Below are 6,937 nucleotides of genomic sequence, written 5' to 3'. Positions count from 1 at the left end.
AATCCAAGGCCCTAGGTTCTGTAGAATAACTTGGCATACTTCATTCACAGCCAGCATTGCAGTTGTGCACCTCACACCAAACTGGTTGCTCATAGACCAGAGGCTACCAGGATTTGTTAGCTTCCAAATGACCATTGCAATGCATCTGTCCATGGACATAGGGCATCAAAGCCTGATGTCCTAGTGCTGGAGTATGGGGTGCAGCTTGGTACAAAGATCCATGAATGTGCCATAGGACATTCTAAAATTCTGCCTCCGTTATTAGACATTCCAGGTCCTGAGCACAAGCTATTGCCACCAGTTCAAGCTCACAGATAAATCCCAGTGCCTCAGTGATGTCTAATATTGGGAACACAGAGCTATGGCTTCAGTGATACCATCTTGCACATCATGTAGCATGGCCAGCACAATGCCTACAGCAATATCATTGTCCTCCAGGTAGAACACCATCAGGGCTGGCAGCAGATGATGCTGATGCATGGACTGCCTGAAAAGCATGGCCAGCACGAGGATTCCCACAATTCCACTATTTGCAATCTCAAATATCCAAAACTATCTGGAACTGCCAGGGTTGTCAGAGATACTCTGTGTTAGACCCCGACTCCATGCGGTGCCCAATGACCAGGGAAACGATGGTCCAGTTGCTCATGGGTCCTGTTACTCATTAGCCAGAGCAAGCAGGGAGCAAACACCAGCACACATTGCTCACAACAACTTTATTCAGAATGGAGACAGCTTCAGGTGAGCTCCCTCACAGACACACAGCCCATGAAACTAGGGGAGCAGCCTCGAACAACAGTTCTTTTCACATTTTATACACCTTGGTTCATACTTGTTAGCATTCTCCTGCCTTCATCCCTCCTCCTGTTCCACCCATTTCTCCTCCCATTTCAAGCTCCATCTATGTTTACTGTTTGCTTCATTTGCATGGAATTGCCTATGTATTTCATTCATTTACATGCCTCTCTGCTAAGAGCGCATGTGTAAGGCCATGAACTCAGGTACTCTCAGTTACTTGCTGGTTCATCTTGTTTTTGCTGATTTCAGCACCATCTCCAAGGTTTGGCTTCTGTCTTATCTCCTGACGATAGCTGGTGGGCTGCATCTTGTTCTTCTTACACAATGGGATCTAACACTATGATGTTGCTTAGAAAACTGCTTGCCTAAGCATTTGCAATGTTAGTCTTAATATATTATTCTACCTTGTGACCAGCAATTTTGCTGAGACACAGGAAAAAGCCTTTATATTCAGCTGCAGATTCAATGCTCCCCAAAATCCAGTGTTTCCCAAAATCCAAATTATTGTCACCCTAACACTCTGATCAGACCATATGCTGGGCCTGTGCTTGGCTAGGGGATTTGAATTTCCAGGCATTCATTGTTGACCAATTAGTGTATTCTGGTTCAGAGAGAAAGGCTCAACTGCAATCAAATGACTTTCATCATGGGGCATTTCTTCCCACAGTCCCCTCCCCAAGCCAGACAGCCAGAGAGACACAAAGAGCCCAAGAGAAGCCCATCAGCTGGTTTTTGCTGTGACCCTCGAGCCTAGCTTGGCAGGGGAGAGACAGCACAACAAAGCACCGCTTGGAAGACAAGATGACAGACAGTGGTGAGGAAACTTTTATTAGTACCACAATTGAAGTTTATGTGCTTTCTGGCTGGCTCCAGGGAAGGAAGTTCAGGAAGCTCCTGGGGAGATGGGGATTTCCCAGGTTTAGGCAAACCATATGGCTTCCCACATGAACTGATTGAGTCCCTGTGACAGGGGGCCATCTTCGGCTGCTTTTTTTTTTTTTTATGCCGGTAAGTGTGTCCCCGCCAAGTCTTGCTGGATTTCTCTTCTCTGGGGATCAGCTTCCCCCCTCTTTACTCTCCTGCCACAACTTGCTGTTACTTGGTTCTAAAGAAAGAGGGAGGCTGACCCACAGGTTCCCAGACAGACTCCAGGCTCACCACCTGTAGGATAATGAGATGTTGCCTTAAGGACAAAAATGCATGCTCCTACCTCCCCTTGATGTGCCCTATGCCTCGCACACGGTTTTATAAATTTTTCTCTATGTTGGGGGTCTCAGCTGCTGTGGGCTTACCCTCTCTCTCTCTAGGTAGGCCTGTCAGTCAAAACCCACTAATTGGGCTTGACTCCGAGGCTCTAGCTCTAACTCACTCAGGCTCAAGGCCCTCTGTTCCATGCTGTCCGTGACACCAGGTCTGCTGGCTCTTCTACGCTGTGCGTCCCTGTGGTGCCAGACTGTTGGGGCCTCAGTCCTCTTCAGCTTTGCCCTTCTTTCTGTAGTTAGGACCTTTTGCCTAAGTCCACCTGCTAGGACCTGGCTTCAAGGCTCCTATCTCCCCTTCAAGTGACTTTGGGCTTGTGGCCCTAGTGCAGCAGGGCTTCTCGAGCCCTCTATCATGGTGCCCCTTGGTGCTAATGAGGCCTCCTCCACCCCTACAGCCTCAGCCACAAACCACCAGCATTTTTAACATCAAATGTAAACCATAGGCTCCTATGGCCATATAATGGAAATACTAATAAAGAAATAAGGCGCAGGGGAGGGAGCTCCGGGAGGAGGTTAGCAGGCTGAGGGGTATCAGGGAGGTGGAGGATGAAATTGACAGTGATTTCCTTTCCCTGCAGGACCAGGCGCCCAAGGAAGAAGCACCCCGGGAGGTGCCCTCCACAGCAGAGTGGCAGACGGTCACATCCAGGACCAGGGCTGAACGCAGCATACTGGTACCAGTTCCTCCAGTCCAACTGGAGAACAGGTATGAGGCCCTGGCGATGCTGCAGGAGATGGAAGGAGATGAGGAAACCTCTGGGTAGGAAGGAACACCACACTCTCCACGCTCCAAACAGGTCAAGGAAACCAAGCAGACCCAGAGGAGGAGGCATCGAGTGATCGTCATAGGCGACTCCATCTTGAGAGGTATGGAAGGACCCATTTGTCGCCAGGACCCCTCAACACGAGAGGTCTTCTGCCTGCCCGAAGCAAAGATTCGGGATGTGACGGGAATGATCCAGGCCATGATTCAGCCCACTGATTACTACCCCATGGTCCTAGTCCATGTGGGTACTAATGATGCGGCCAGGAGAAGCCTTGATCACCTGATGACAGACTACCATGCTCTGGGCGGCGTGCTAAGGGAAAGAGGTGCACAGGTGGTATTCTCCTCTGTCCTACCAGTGAGTGGACATGGAAGATGACACAAGAACTACTTTAGAGAGACCAACTGGCGGCTTCGGCAACGGTGTCTCGAGGCAGGCTTCGGCTTCCTTGACAATGATCTGCACATCACGATGAAAGAGATGCTCAGTTGGGATGGGCTTCACCTGTCCCCCAAAGGAAAGCGTGTGTTCTTTTCTAGGTTGGTGGATCTCATAGATTCATAGATTCATAGATGTTAGGGTCGGAAGGGACCTCAATAGATCATCAAGTCCGACCCCCCGCATAAGCAGGAAAGAGCGCTGGGTCTAGATGACCCCAGCTAGATACTCGTCTAACCTCCTCTTGAAGACCCCCAGGGTAGGGGAGAGCACCACCTCCCTTGGGAGCCCGTTCCAGACCTTGGCCACTCGAACTGTGAAGAAGTTCTTCCTAATGTCCAGTCTAAATCTGCTCTCTGCTAGCTTGTGGCCATTGTTTCTTGTAACCCCCGGGGGCGCCTTGGTGAATAAATCCTCACCAATTCCCTTCTGTGCCCCCGTGATGAACTTATAGGCAGCCACAAGGTCGCCTCTCAACCTTCTCTTGCGGAGGCTGAAAAGGTCCAGTTTCTCTAGTCTCTCCTCGTAGGGCTTGGTCTGCAGGCCCTTGACCATACGAGTTGCCCTTCTCTGGACCCTCTCCAGGTTATCCGCATCCTTCTTGAAGTGTGGCGCCCAGAATTGCACGCAGTACTCCAACTGCGGTCTGACCAACGCCCTATAGAGGGGAAGTATCACCTCCCTGGACCTATTCGTCATGCATCTGCTGATGCACGATAAAGTGCCATTGGCTTTTCTGATGGCTTCGTCACACTGCCGGCTCATGTTCATCTTGGAGTCCGCTAGGACTCCAAGATCCCTTTCCACCTCTGTGCCACCCAGCAGGTCATTCCCTAGGCTGTAGGTGTGCTGGACATTTTTCCTCCCTAGGTGCAGCACTTTGCATTTCTCCTTGTTGAATTGCATCCTGTTGTTTTCTGCCCACTTGTGCAACCTACCCAGGTCTGCCTGCAGCTGTTCCCTGCCCTCCGGCGTGTCCACTTCTCCCCATAGCTTTGTGTCATCTGCAAACTTGGACAGAGTACATTTGACTCCCTCGTCCAAGTCGCTGATGAAGACATTAAAGAGTATTGGTCCAAGGACCGAACCCTGCGGGACCCCACTGCCCACACCCTTCCAGGTCGAGACCGACCCATCTACCACGACTCTTTGGGTGTGACCCTCTAGCCAATTCGCCACCCACCGGACTGTGCAGTCATCCACATCACAGCCTCTTAACTTGTTCACCAGTATGGGGTGGGATACCGTATCGAAGGCCTTCCTGAAGTCTAAGTATACGACATCCACCCCTCCTGTGTCCAGGCGTTTCGTAACCTGGTCATAGAAAGAGACTAGGTTGGTCAGGCACAATCTGCCCGCCACAAACCTGTGCTGGTTTCCCCTCAGCATAATTTGCCCTGCTGGGCTCTCACAAATGTGAGCCTTGATAATTTTTTCAAAGACTTTACCAAGGATGGAGGTGAGACTGACTGGCCTATAGTTGCCTGGGTCCTCCTTCCTCCCCTTCTTGAAAATGGGGACCACGTTAGCCCTTTTCCAGTCTTCTGGGACTTGGCCCGTGCGCCACGAGCGTTCGAATATTCCCGCCAGTGGCTCTGCAATGATGTCGGCCAGTGCCTTCAGCACCCTCGGATGGAGCCCATCCGGGCCTGCCGACTTAAAGGCATCCAGTTCTTCCAAGTGACTCTGCACCATCTCAGGGTCTACTCATGGCAGTCTGGCGCCTTGCTGCTGCCTCTCTACAACCCCAGTGAGAGACTTGTCGTGCCCCTCACTTAGGAACACTGAGGCAAAGAACTCGTTGAGGAGTTCAGCCTTGTCCCCCCTGTCTGTCACCAATTGTTTCTGCCCGTTTAGCAGCGGTCCTATTCCTCCCTGGGCCTTCCTTTTACTCCCAATATATCTAAAAAACAATTTCTTGTTGTCTTTTACTTGGGTTGCCATCCTCAGCTCCATGGTAGCCTTGGCCCGCCTAACTGCCTCCCTACAAGCACGAGCAGAGGAGGTATATTCATCTTTAGTGATCTCACCCTGTTTCCACTTTTTATGTGCTCCCCTTTTGGCCCTTAGGCTGCCCTGGATTTCTCTGGTCAGCCATGGAAGCCTCCTGGCCCCTTTCCCTCTTTTGCCTCGCTCGGGGATCGTCTTGCTTTGTGCCCGAAGGATCGTTTCCTTTAGGCACAGCCACCCTTCTTGGGCTCCCATCCCATCAAAACTCCTACTCTGCAGTGCTTCCTTGACTAATGGCCTGAGTGCATTGAGATCAGCTTTCCTAAAGTCTAGCACTTTCACCCTACTAGTTACCTTACCCACTCGCCGTCTTATGTTGAATTCTATTATAAGGTGATCACTGTCTCCCAAATAGCTACCGATCTGGAGGTCCCCTATCATGTCATCTCCCGTTGCCAATACCAGATCCAGTATGGCAATCCCCTAGTGGGACCATGCACCTCCTGTGTCAGGTGGAGGTCCTGTACATAGGTTAGAAACCTGCATGAGCGATGGGACCTTGCTGTCTGCGTCTCCCAGCAGATGTCCGGGTAGTTTAGATCCCCCATGACTACCGCCTCTTTAGCTTTTATGGTCTCCGAGAGTTGCCTCAGGAGCCCCGCATCTATTTCTTCCCCTTGGTGTGGGGATCTGTAGCAGACCCCTACCACCAAATCCCTTTCTCCTTGCCCCCCATGTAGCCTAACCCACAATCCTTCTACTTTCTCAACCTCGGATTCTGTCTTGATGAGGGTTGATGTATATTGCTCACTGACATAAAGTGCAACTCCCCCCCCCGCCCTTTCTTCCCCGACCTGTCCTTTCTATACAATCTATAGCCCTCAATATGTACCGCCCAGTCATGGGATGAATCCCACCAGGTCTCTGTTAGCCCCACTAAGTCATAGGTGTTTAGTGCAAGCAGGAGCGCTAGTTCATCCTGCTTGTTCCCCATGCTCCTAGCATTAGTATATAGGCACTTGAGCCCTGCGACTGGTGCCTTTGCTGCCCCCCCGCTCCGAGTCCCATGGGGCCCATTGTTTCTTACCTTCTTGTTTCTTACCTGTTCTGTAGTGCTGGCCTCCCCATGGCTTTCAGGTTCCCAATGTTCTCCTTCTTCAGGCTCAGTTGGGATGGGCTTCTTCAGGCTGGGCTGTCCTTGTGGGTGCCACATGGTTTGGTGGTCCACAGCTTCCCCTGCCCTCATACTCCCCTCCCCCCGACGAGCCTAGTTTAAAGCCCGCCGGAGGAGATCCGCCAACCTAGTAGAAAACACACGCTTACCTTTGGTGAAGCCCATCCCAACTGAGCGTGTCCCTCGTTGTGATGTGCGGGTCATTGTCCAGGAAGCCGAAGCCTGCCTCGAGACACCACTGCCGAAGCCGCCAGTTGGTCTCTCTGATGCAGTTCTCCTGCCGTCTTCCTCGTCCGGTCACTGGTAGGATGGAAGAGAAAACCACCTGGGCACCAAACTCCTTCAGCACGCCACCCAGAGCACAGTAGTCCGCTATCAGGTGATCGGGGGTTCTCCTGGCCGCATCATTAGTACCCACATGGACTAGGACCATGGGGTAATAATCGGTGGGCTTGATCCTGGCCTGGATTACCTCCGTCACATCCCAAATCTTTGCTCCAGGGAGGCAGCATACCTCTCGTGCCGAGGGGTCCTGGCGACAGATGGGT

At 51.7% G+C, this 6,937-nt stretch overlaps 1 long non-coding RNA gene across 1 annotated transcript; it reads right to left on the bottom strand.

The window, feature by feature from the left end:
• Positions 1-726: 726 nt before the first annotated feature.
• On the bottom strand, positions 727-6,724 carry LOC132246547 (uncharacterized). Its single transcript, XR_009457916.1, has 3 exons — positions 6,539-6,724; positions 6,318-6,412; positions 727-1,959 (listed from the first exon to the last, which is right to left on the bottom strand). It is a non-coding gene; the product is annotated as an uncharacterized LOC132246547 (long non-coding RNA).
• Between the last annotated feature and the right edge of the window lie 213 nt (positions 6,725-6,937).

The sequence above is a fragment of the Alligator mississippiensis genome, chromosome 16 (assembly GCF_030867095.1).
Source record: "Alligator mississippiensis isolate rAllMis1 chromosome 16, rAllMis1, whole genome shotgun sequence".
Classification (NCBI taxonomy): Eukaryota; Metazoa; Chordata; order Crocodylia; family Alligatoridae; genus Alligator; species Alligator mississippiensis.
This window is presented reverse-complemented; position numbering and strand designations above follow the sequence as displayed.